The sequence below is a fragment of the Phyllostomus discolor genome, chromosome 6 (genome assembly GCF_004126475.2).
Source record: "Phyllostomus discolor isolate MPI-MPIP mPhyDis1 chromosome 6, mPhyDis1.pri.v3, whole genome shotgun sequence".
Taxonomy (NCBI): domain Eukaryota; kingdom Metazoa; phylum Chordata; class Mammalia; order Chiroptera; family Phyllostomidae; genus Phyllostomus; species Phyllostomus discolor.
In genome coordinates this window covers 117070750-117083651 of record NC_040908.2, presented here as the reverse complement: position 1 = coordinate 117083651, position 12902 = coordinate 117070750, and the positions used below count along the sequence as shown (strand labels likewise).

At 44.2% G+C, this 12902-nt stretch overlaps 1 protein-coding gene across 1 annotated transcript in view; it reads right to left on the bottom strand.

The window, feature by feature from the left end:
* GAB2 (GRB2 associated binding protein 2) overlaps nt 1–12902 on the bottom strand; it is a 176384-nt gene that overhangs the window by 28071 nt on the left and 135411 nt on the right. The window lies entirely within an intron of this gene.

Sequence of the window (12902 nt, the reverse complement as noted above, 5' to 3'; positions counted from 1 at the left end):
CCCCTGGATTTCACGTCTATTCTCCTGGCACTCAGATGCAGACTCCGAGACCTGACATGGGTATCACATTCTCTCTGAAACCCTCCTGGACTTGGTCATTCATTGTTCAAGGTGCCAAGAGCACTTGGCCATGATTCATTATATCCACTGTCACTCTGCTTCCCTGCCTAGCCCATGGGTTTCTAAGAACAGAGACTGGTGTCTCGACAGTCTCAGAATTTACCTGATAAAGGCTAGGAACATAGAAAGTTCTCAGTCTGTGTTTGTAGAATAGGCAAACGTGTTCATTCATCGTCTAATAATTCCAACAGTGACATTTGTTGTGTAGAAGAAATAAAGGTTTAAAGATGTAATTTCTGGTGACAGGGGACTAGCAGGGGATAATATTTCAGTGGTCTGGATGGTGGCTTTCTAGGGGTATTTAAATCATTTCAGAGGGAGGACAGTTCTGCTTCCACTGCCTGTTATCTGACCAATCTCAGCTCGTGCCCTTCAGAAGGCCTGAGGCGGGATCACCAGCTCATTGAAGCTCTGCAGCCTTAATTACTCTCCAGTTGTTCCAGATGCCAGGCAGGACAACTGTGCCAGTGTACAGCAGAAAAATCCACGGGCCTTTGGGGAAAAACTGTCCCAGTGACAGCTGTGTTGACCTCCAAAATGAATTCCCATTACAGGTCTCGTACTGACGTGGACATGTGTTAACAGAATCAGTGGCTTCATGACTCCATTAGATTCGCAAGATGAACTCTCTAATGGCAGAGGAGAGAGGGCGTATGCTAGGGGATGGAGTAGCCGTGGCGCCAGGGATGAACACAGGCTGCTGCCTGAGAAGATGCAGGGAAGGTACGGGGGAAAACCTCTGGTGCAATTCTACAGTCTCTGTGGTCTTTTTGGACTCCTCTTCCTCAGCCCACCTCTTCAATGAGCCTCTTCTGCCTTCAGGATTCCGCCCCAGACCCTGCCATAGTCTCACTCTCATTTGGGAGAATCTCCTGGCATATCCTGTCTACTCTCAGAGCTTTAGTGACTGCCTATGTGATGGCAACACTCAAGTCCTGACCTCTGGCTCAGCTCTCTCTCCTGGGTCTGCCTGTCGACTGGGCATCTCCATTCATGTGTCCCACAAGCAGGCCAAGCTCAACAACCAAAATTGAACTCCTCAACCTCATCCTTTGTTCTCCATCTCAATGAAGCACATCAATATCACCATCCAATTGGTTCTCCAGCCAGAAACCTGGACATTATCTGAGACTCTTGCCCATTTCTCAACAACCACATCATGTCACTGTGCCTCTGCCCTGCTTAAAGTTCTTCAATGGATCCGTGATCCTCAAGATGACTTACAAAGTTCTCCCTCTTTTCAAAACCACTTTCCTGTTTATTTCTTCAACCTTGTTGCTCACCAGTGCTTCCTTGTATTGCAAAGATAATTTCAAGAAAATACCAACCTCTCCCTTATCACTCCATGCTCAATCATTAGGCCATAAACTCAGTAAGGGCAGAATGTCTGTCTCTTTTGTTAACACTTTATCTCCAGCATCAACCCAGTGTGGGACACAGCTCGATAAGTATGTGTTGGTTAAATAGATGAAATACACAGCATAGTAGGTCATACTCCTGTGGTAACTCCCTCAGTGTCCAGGTTCCCCAGCATGACAAGAAAAGCCATTTTGTCACAACCTACTTATCCTGTCTTGTCACTTAATCCATCGTCCATGCCGCCCATGCTGAATACTTGGACTGTGGGTCTGTGTAAGAGAGGAGTGACCTGTCCTCACCTCGGGGGCTCTCTGCCTCCAGCTCAGGCTGTGGAATAAAAATCTGCGACCCAGTCCATTTACCTGCAGACCTAGAGATGTCATTTCATCTTTCTGTGTTTTGGTTTCTTCACTTACAAATTGGCATAGGGTGGTTATAAGGGTGAAATGCATCAAGGGCCTAGAAAATCCTGCATGTTGTGGGTACTCAAAACATGTTCTAGCCACTTCCGTATCTTTGGTGCCTAGAACAGTCCTAGCACATAGTGGGTACATATCTGTTGAATGAATAGAAGAATTTTTCCTGCCTCAAAAACCCAGACATACTTGTTTCTTGTGGTCAGAATCACAGGAGTTTTTAAAGGTCTGTTAATAAGATGAAGCAAGGGTTGGGGTGAGCTGGGCTCAGACACTGCTCCATTCTACCAGCATGAAGCAACGTCTATGAAACCAGTCAGCTCCATAACGGTTGAAGCCCCAGAAAAGTTCCTTCAAAGCTGTTCTGGCACTATACTTTGCCAAAATTCCACTTGTGTTTGTACCTTTAAAAGATTTTAAGCTGAATTTATGTGATTATTCCTTAGTGCCTGTACTGGGTTGAAAAGTGTCCCCTTCAAAATTCCTGTCTACCTGGAATCTCAGAAAGTGACCTTATTTAAAAATAGGGTGTTCAGGATGTAATTAGTTAAGATGAGGTCATATTGGATGAGGGTGGGCCCTAATCCAATGACTGGTGTCCTTATGAGCAGAGAAAACAGAAACGCAGACACACACACGGAGAGAACACCATGTAATGACAGAGGTGGAGGCCAGATAAATAAAATGGCAATACATCCACACAATGAAATGTTACTCAGCCACAGAAATGAATGGAATACTGACACTTGCTGCAACACGGATGAACCTTCAGAACACTTTGCTAAGTGAAAGAAACCAGTGCTAACAGACTGCAGGTTGTATGGTTTTACTTACGTGAAATGTCTAGACTCAGCAAATCCATAAAGACAAAAAGTAGACTAGTGTCTGCCTGGGGGGTGGAAATGGACAGTGACTACTAATGAGTATAATGTTCCTTTTTGGGGTGATGAGGATTTTCTAAAATCAGATTGTGGCGATGGCTGCACAACCCTGTGTGAACATGCTACACCACTGAATTTCATGGTATGGGAAGTAAGAGCTCAGTAAATTTATAAACACACGCAAACAGTTTGACAGTTTCTCAAAAAGTTAAACATAGAGTTACCACATGACCCAGCAATTCCACTCAACAGGTATGTACCCAGGAGAATGAACCCATGTGTCCACACAAAAACTTGTACATGAATGTTCACAATAGCATTATTCATAATAGGCAGAAATGGAAATAACCCAAATGCCTATAAACTGATCAATAAATAAAGAAAACATGGCATGTTCTATACAATGGAATATTATTCAGCAGTAAAAAGAACAAAGTATGAATACATGTTATAACATGTATGAGCCTGGGAAACATTATGCTAAATAAAAAGAAGCTAGATTTCATTTATATGAAATGCCCAGAATTGGGAAATATAGAGTCTAAAAAAAGAAATTAGCCCCCACCCTAGGGTGAGGCAAGAGAGGATGGAGAACAGGAAGTGATTGCTAATGAGTATGATGAGATTTCTTTTTGGGGTGATAAAAATGCTCCAAAATTAGATTGTGCTAGTGGTTGCACAGCCCTTTGAATATGCTAAAAAACACTGACTTGTATACTGCAAGGGGGTGATATAGGTATGTGAATCTGGAAAACACACACATACATATGCATGAGCCCTTTGCAAAGTGCTTAGTATATGCAAGAGATCAACAGTAGTGCAATTAGAGACATCTGACCTTTAGTTGTTATTTCCTTTTTGAGGAGAAAACTGAGCACACAGTAAACACCAAGTTCTAACTGAAGTACCTGCAACAAGAGACATTGTCTCTTTCCCACGTTCGGCTCCTTGTACCTCCTCCAACCCCAGTATTTTGGGATTTATCCCACAATTACAGTAAGGCAATGGGAATTTCAGCAAAACAAAACAGCAAGAATGCCTGATTTGGGGTGAAAAGACCCAAGTGATCTGCAATTCTACCTCTCAGTGGTTGGACCTCATGCACGTGGCGGGAGTCAGGAGACTGAGGACCCAGCTAGGGCTCTGCCATGCACCAGTGTGAGACGAGCTGTGGACAGGCCCCTTCCCCAGCTTTGGCTCTCCACTCTCAAGTTGGGAGGACCAGCCCTGGCCTGCCTGCCAATCTCACTAGGCTGTCCTAACTGATGAATGAGATAAGGCTGTTCACTTGCATAAATGGCTCAGAGGATTTGTTTTTATTGTGTCCGTACCTCTTGAGGAAGGAAAGAATAGTACAGATAGAGGAAAACTTGAAACCGTGCCTAGTTGGGCTGGTTTTGGTATGTGGCTGGAATGTGTCTTAGGTCATTGGGAAGGTCAGTTATAGAGCAAGAAGAAAATGGATGTTTCCAGACTTCTGGCCTTGGCTTCTATCTCCAAGTCTAGACTAAAGATAATGCCAGAAAATGCCTGAGTCAATTTGTTTTCTTTTAAACAGGGTTTTGTTTTTCCTCTTCTTCCTGGCTTCTTTTTAGGGCCCTACAAAATCACTCCCCTTCCTTTCCACAATCACCCCCGGGAAGCCTGCCCAGCATACAAACACTCCTCCCACCTTCTTGCAAAACTCTAGAACAGGAAGGCTCTGAGGGATTTCAGTTGAGGAGCCCTGCCCAGCCCAGCCCAGCCATCAACAGAGCAGTGATAACAGGAGCAGGAAAGGGGCGGGTGGCGGGACTTTCTGGAAAAGATGACTGGCCAAATAATGACTGGTTCTCTTATCTCAATGCCCTTTTTATCCTTATCCTTTACCCCCAAAACCCTCACTCCAAGCCCAAGTGGGTCTCTGAGCCCGTAACGTGGTGGATGAAAGCACATGCCAGAGCCAGGATGGGTCCAAGGCTCTGCTCACTCTGTGGCCTTGGGCAGGTTACACAAACCACTTTGACCCTCACTCATTCAGCAGAGGGAATACATACTTTGCAGGGCTGCTGCAAGGACTGGAGATCATTTATGTAAACCATTAAGCCCAGGGCTCCACCATTCTTACTGTTCTTAATCTTGGAGTATACATGGAAGTGGTTGAGACCTGGAATTGGCCAAGAGGGATGGAATTTCTTTCTAAGCTAGAGTAGAAGTTTGGAAGGTAATTGTCACTGTTTTAGCTACAGCTATACCCTGTGTACATGTTATACGAAAAACGAGTAAGATCAAAAAGGACAATACTAACTATAATAATTGCAGCTGCCATTTACTAAGCAGCCGCTATGTATCTCTAAGTCTACCCCATGAGTGCTAGATAGTATCACCTCTATTTATTTATTTATTTTTGGGTGAAAAAATGGAAGCTTCAAAAATGAGGGGGTAATTGAAGCTCAGAGACGTTAAAATGAGCCCTGAGGTCACACGGCTAGAAAATGCCATCTAGATCTGAAACAGATCTCACTATCTTTGAAGCTACTTCTTTTCACCTGTCTAGAGAAAAGAGTTCCCATGAGAACCTCCTCAGGGCTGATACTGGCCTTCTGGGAGGCAGAGTCATATAACAGAATGAGGGTCCAAGGCATAGCTCTGCTGGCAGCTGGCTGAGTGACCCTGCATGCCATTTCACCTCTGTGGGCCTCTATTTTCTCTATTGATAAAAGGAAGAACTCACATTAAGTCAGGGATACACGTCAAAGTTGTCTTTGGAAAATTTAAAAGAGCAGCTCCACATAAGACCTGAGTCATGTTTACACAGAGATTTAGATTAAAATCTACTAGTTTCGTGATTAACAATCCCTGGTTCTTCGGTCCAAGGCAGAGGTAGAAGGGTTAGGGTCAACTGAAATATGAAGGGCAAAGCGAGCTCTGAAAGCTAAATGAAAGAACAGATTCTTCCAAAAATTCTTCTCTGCATCATCAAAACTTTAAACTGGAAGCCATCCATGTTCTCGCCGGCCCTTTCCAGCAGACTCTGAAGGAACAGCGTGTTAACAGAAGGAGCCCTGATGCAGGTTCAGAAACACGGCCATCCAGGTTCTGAGGCTGTGTGCCACAGGGCCTTGGGGAAACTCCGTCTCTTTGGAACTCATTTCTGTGCTGTAAAAAGACACAGGGGTTCTTTCGAGGAGCCGATGAGATGAAATATGGGTAAATAGTAATTACGAAATGCTCAATAAATGGTTGTTGACTTGGCACTTGTTTGTTGCACCGTTTATTTCTACAAGGGGAATAGTGTGAAATTCTAAGGGTTCTAAAGGGGAGAAGATAATTGATGAAATAATATTTTAAACCGTATAGGTATAGGGCTCTGTGCGGTGAGTGGTTCCTGTAGGAAGCTAATTGAAAAACAAGGATCAGAAGGGTGGAGAGTTCTGAAAACAAAAGCAAGCAGACAGGTGCTAAGGGGAAGACGGTATCAATAGTTCCAGGTCATTTTTAACTCACAGTCACAAGCCTGAAATTATTTAAGAAGGAAAATGTCCCTAAATCCTCTGGCACACATCATCATTACAGGAGTTATTCATATATTTAAGGCCAAACACAGAATGGCCTTGCTTTACACAATTAATCACATAACATGGCAAACGGAAAAGACTCCAGAGTCCAATTGCTCATTTATCCCTGCTGCTGTCCCCAGCACCTGCCCCCACCCAGAAACTCTCGTTTTACGCAGTTGTAGAAACTGGCCCAGAAAGGCGAGGCTACTGGTCCAAGGCCACATGTGCAGTGTGGGTCAGAGGTGAACCCTGGAAACCAAATTTGGATCTCCTAGTCTGGGTGTCTTCCTACTATGCCAAAAGAAAAATGGATCAATGTGAATGAAGACACAATCTCCACAGTGCACGGTGGGTGGGGGGCAGTCAAGCCAGTAGATCCGATCACCACCAGGACACCAGCTGACGGGACTGTTATTTTGTTATGAGTTTACAGTGTTACTCATATTCGCCTGGTAAATAAGCATTTGCTGGATCAAACTACTAAAGACTAGTGTAAATAATTCCCCCGGTTTAAAAATATAAGTCTCCTAGTGTTTATAAAAACTATAAAGCAGAGGAAGAAAAAGGGGGAGGCACAGACAAGCAGTAACATGAAACCTCATGAGACCTTTCAGGGACTCTGCTTCCCCACCGCCTTCCGAGGAAGCATCTGAGAAATAACACCATCTCGGAGCTCTGGGAGCCAGGTCAGAACATCCCGACCTTGGCACACACGATCTCTCAGTATACTTTAGCAGAAATCGATTCTGCGAAGGGCATAGGGGAAAGAGAGTGAGTGGCTGTAGCTGTAGCTTTGAGGCACATCACAGTCCCTGGTCACCCTGCCTTACATAACCTTTTTTACCCCGGGACATCTCAGAGACGGGGAAACTGAGGCCCTGAGCGAATGATGCCATGGGTTCCATCAGGTCTCTAGGTAGAAGGAAGCACACCTTCCTCTAAACCTTTTCCAGTACTTTACTTTGTTGTTTATTTTGTGTTGGGAATTCACAGATCTGTCATGCAAAACGACTGTGAGCGTTAAGAGTCAGGATCCGGACCATCTCTGTTCTCTGACGGGGTCTAGCACACTGCTCTGTGCCTAGTGAACTTCCGGATTACAATGAGATGTTCAATAAACACACCATGGCAGTAAGTTCTGTCCGAATCTTTCCTCTTCAGGTGGGAAGAGTGAATGGACAGCTCCAGGAGCCAAATGTAAACTGTTCTTTAGGGTTGAAGGAACTGTTGTCACTTGGGAGGTTTTTCTGGGCCATGGGTGTTTCTGTTTTTGGACAGCCAGTCTATATTTAGCCATGCGTGGTCGGGTTCATTTGAGAGAGATCAGGTTACAGCTTTGTTCTCACCTTGCCCCCCACACTCAGGGTGTACTTTACTTGTGACAGGCCTCATTCCTGTTCCTTTGACTGGGGATTGGGTTGGCTGTGTGGTCCCCTTCAAGGAGGTGATTTACATTTGGAATGAAGCACTCTTGTCATTTTTTGGGGTCATGAACACTGATTGTGGGCCCTATGCTAGGAGCTGCAGGTCCATCAAAAAAGGGTGGATCTTGTCCTTGCTCTGTGAGCTTCCATTGCAGTTGGAAAGTGCAAATTTATATTCAGGGCAGTACTTCTTCCTTCCCCCAAGGAACCTGGGGACCCATTGGTATTTCCACAGAAATCAGTCCATCTCGTTGGGACTGTAAGCTCACACGTAAATGATGCATTTGACCCTTGTGATCTTTCCATAAAAATACACCACTATATTTTTAAGCTAACCCACTATAGGAGGTGAGCTTCTCCCTCCTTTCACAGTGACTTTCACTAAGAGATAACTGGCAATCAGCGTGAAACACAAGTGTCAGACATTACAATGGTGGGAGTGTATCAAGAATCATTAGCAGCGGTGCTGACTACAAGTCCAATACCAGAAACCGCTCTAGTCTGGATGGGGAGCCTGGATTCTGAGTGCTCCAGCCTGCCCAGGGACCTGTGAGCTCTGCAGCATGATCGGAAGCCGAACTGTGGCTTCAGGACAGGCAGCGTGGTACGTGGAGAGGAATGTTGATATTTGGAAATCTGAATCTCAGTTTACTAGCTGTGGAACCTAGGGATGGTATTTAAATCCAAGAGTCCTAATTTGTAGAATTTGCACAACAGCTACGTGTAGGGTTGTCCTAGGGAGTAAAGAAACACCAAGAGCCTGCGCATTAGTGCTCTGCAAGTGGGCGCTCTCTCTCAGCACTCCCCGTGGGCAGTGACCTGGTGCGAGAGATCTTAAACTGACCTTCAGGGTTTGCCCAGAGCCAGGACAGGCCCCAGAGGGTGCAAATGGGCTCAGCAGGCCGTTGTGTTGTGAGTAGAGGAGCCTGGCAGGACCCAACTTTCTAATTTGCTTTGGTGTCAATTAATTGTTTTAAAAAGTCTGCTGGACTGTAACAGAGGTTCAACTGAGTCTAGAGATCAGTCTGGGAAAACCGACATATTAATAACACTGAGTGTTCTACTTCACAATATGACATATCTCTCACTTACTGAGTCTTCTTTCATTTCCCCCAGGAAGGCTGGTCATTTTTACTGCAGAAATTTTCCATAGTATTTTTGGTTAAACTGATTCCTAGGTATTTTATTGTTTGATGCTATTGTAAAAGAAATTTTAAAAAGTTATTTTCCATTTGTAGGCTGCTCTCAACAACTTTGACATTTATAACGGCCCTGAAAAGTTGTCAACGCATTGATGTTTGCAAGTTCATTAAGTATATGAAGAGACTAAGACTCACATAAAATGCCGTACTCAATGTTATAGATCTTGTAGGAAAAGTCCAAACCTGGATTCAGACTCAAGCTTTTTTCCCCACAAAGCTGGCGGCCCATTCTATTATGCAGTTCTATGTGGGGCAGATGAGAAGTATATGCTTGTAAGTCACAAGAGCTACACAAATATCCAGTGGAATTTGGAAAGAAAACCGTATCACTACAAAAGAAACCAATACCCAAAGAGATCTTACCTGATCACCCAACCTAAATTTTCTAGTCACTCCTTATCTCATTAGCTTGTCTTACTTTCATTAAAGCATTTATTGTTACCATTTAAACATTTCACTTTTGATCTCTTTCCACTAAAGTATAAACTCCTTTAAGAGTCTGAACCTTACATGTCCCATTCATCACTGATGCTTCAGTGTGGCAGCCATAAAAACATGCCTCTCAGACTTCCCGATGTGGGTAGCATGATGGACTGAGAGCCCTGGCTGCTGCTGGCTCTTTCCATGAGCTGTTCTCATCCAGTGACACAGAATGGCAGGAGTGCTAATACAGGCCTGTTCCCGCGAGACATACGACTCTATGGGAGCCCTGGGGCTTGAGAACATCCACTGACCTGACTGAAACTGCCTCCCCATGCACTGCCTTCTAATCCTCCTTCTGCCTTCTCTCCTTCACAGGTGTCAGACCTGCATCCCATGAAGGCTTTCCCGCTTTCTCCCAATAAATCTCTAGCATGCCTCAACTCATCTTGACAGCTGCTTCTCAGAGAAGCTGAACTAATATAGTTCTAAAACAGTACTTGATGAACAAATGGTTAGCCCGGGTTCATACTGTAGGTAAACTACTGCCCCAGAATCAGAGCCGAGGTCTCTGCTCCCTCAGTCCAAAGAGTTCCCCTCTCAGAACACCAATCATTTGAGAAATATGCTCTTGGTACCTTTATCCAGAGGGCCACTGCTCTGATGAATTTGAGGGGAAAATGCCTCTGCCAATGGCCAAGCCCCACAGCTGGTCTCCCAGCTCTGTTTATAATTATGTGGACTCCAGTGGGCGTGAAAACATCTGTCCTAGATTCTGAGAAAACTGAAGCTGTGGCTGAGGTCAACAGGGAAGAGCTGGCTTAGGCTGAAATTAAAGGCAGCAAGAGCTCTGTGTGATGCCCACTTAAAGGGATGTAGGGAGAAGCAGTCACACTGGCAAAGCCAGAGAAGGTCATCACAAAAGAGCAGAGATGGCACTCTTTCCCAGGTCTATGTGTGTGAATGGAAGCTCCTGTACAGGTACTGTGACAGACCGAGGCAAGGAGCATGCCTAGAATTTCAGGGGACAGCATAACAGTTAAAAGCGTGGATTCTGGAGCCAGACTCTCTAGGTCTGAATTTCAGCTCCTTTACTTACTAGTTGTATCAATGAAGGGAAGTTATTGAACCTCTTTGTGCTTTAGTTTCCTCATCTGTAAAATGGGAATAATAATGGGTATCTACCTCATAGGATTGACTTAAGATGTGAGATATACTTAGAACACTGCTTCATACACAATTAGCTCTACACTATATGCTTTAAGTGAATTCTTATGAAATCTTCATAATAATCTTGTGAAGAATGTCTTGTTTCTATTTTACCAATGCAGAAACTGAGGCTCAGAAAAGTAAATTAATTTACCCAAGGCCATGTTTAGGTTGAACTCATCAGTGTTGTGGGTTCATGTATTTATAGAATTCCAAGACCCATGCTCTTTGTACTGAATAAGGCTTTTAGACCAGTATATATATATACATATATATAAACACTTCATAAATCATATGGCCCTGTTATCCAGGTACAAGACAGTATCATCATCAGTATCACCTGGAACACTAGCTAAAAGTCAAACAACCTGGGCTTCAATTCTATCCTCGCCTGTTAGCTGTATAATCTTGAGCAAATTAACTCTCCTCTCTTCATCTCTGGGTACTCTATCATAAAGAGTTTTGAACTAAACACTCTCCAAGGGCCCTTCAAGATTTAATATTCTAGAATTTTCTCATGCTATGAAATCTACTTCCTTCACTGTCTTAACTCTCTGGCTGCTATGAGTTGCCAGACATGAAGAGTTTTGTTCACAGCTCTCATGCACTAAAGGGTAAGAAGGTGGGGGACAAAGCGAACAACAGATGATAGATGTGCAGGTCATTGTCATACCCTGTCTCTTCAGCCTAGTTAGTGCATCATCTATTTTGAGAGCTTTTTCTTTTTTTGTTTGTTTTTCACTGTACTTTATACCACTGTTTCAATGTACAGAGGTTAAGACCCTATGTCCTGTGAATAAGGTTGGAATATTTTTGAAGCTCCTTCTCTCCCCTCCTCAACAGTGAATATCTTAAACCAACACTATTGGGGAAAAAAGTTGGAATGTTTTAAATTGTAATTTTGTATAACTATCTCCAAAGTTACAAGCAAGCACTGTAGTTACACCACTGTTTGGATATTCATTGGGCACCTACCACTCATCTCTACTAACGAGTCTCTACGAGTGCGGTGGCAGCATGGTGAACGCGTCATGTTCTCGCCCTTGAGCCTCTCACACGTCTCCTCCCCTCCCCAGTCTCTGAGTGCTAGCCTCCATGAAACTTCCAGTTCCCTAAGCCTCCGGGAACTTGAATAGCAGATCACGGAGAGGGCAGGAGAAACCTGAATTTTGAGATAATCAATGTATTAATAACCTGCTTGTGATAATCATTTCACAATGTATAAATACATCAAACCATCATGATGCACACTTTAAATACATACAGTTTTGTCAATTAGACCTCAATAAAGCTGGAAAAAATAAATATCTGTTATATACATTTCCATTTATGTAAAAAAGAGAGAGCTTGAAACTTGAAGTAATTGAGAAAAATCTTATATTGACCAGTTTTATCTTAAGTTGATTAGAACTTCAATTTCTATCACTCACCAGATGGGGCCTGATATTGAAGTTATACTCAGAAATTTAAAAAGTATATTTTTCTTTTTTATGATAGCTATATCATGACATAGAGCCAGGCACGGTCAGTTAAAAGCCGGTAAATCTCAGTGAACATGGAGGAGGCTGGGACTTAAAACTAGACACAGAGGGGGCAGACAGTTATCAGGAGAGTCCCAAGGGGAGCTTGGCGGAGAGAACATAAGCTGGAGAGCACAGCAAGGCTCAGAGGTCATGGAGAGTGGGCCCATGTCATGCTGTTCATGGTACATGCTGGCACTTGTCCCTGGAACAGGACCTGGCCAAGACAGGTAGTCAGTGTGCTGAACGAGTGAACACAGAAGTGGAAATTGGGCATTGCCTAGAAACGTGGGCAGAAGAGTCCACGAGGAGGAGGAAGCATGTTTAGAGAAAGCAGAAGCAGGTTTTCCTCAGAAATTCAAGCAGACAGGCCACTGCCAACCCAGAGGTGTGCCACTGGGCAGTGGGGCCCGGCCACCAGCCTAAGGCTTTGGGTTAAGACTGCAGTCTCTGAGAGGGGCCAAATGAAAGCAGGAGAGGGTCCAGTCCTAGGTGGAACTTGAGACCACAGGCAGGTTAATAGGGAAATGACTCGAGAACAGGAAAAGTAGGCAAAATCCCAGGGCTGACCCTATCTCACACACAAGGCTAGGGCCAGAATTGAACAAAACAGGACAAAGGATCCTAAAGCACTGACTATGCTGGGGTACAGGGTGGACTTGAACCTGAAGGGAGAATTCAAGGGCCTCTGGCTGTGAGCATGGAAACAGAGGCTTGGGACCAGGTGCTCCTGACACCAACACAACCTCTGGATCACTGTTGCCCCAACTCTTCCATTTTGCACATGTGTAAAACACTTTCTCTTTGTTTAT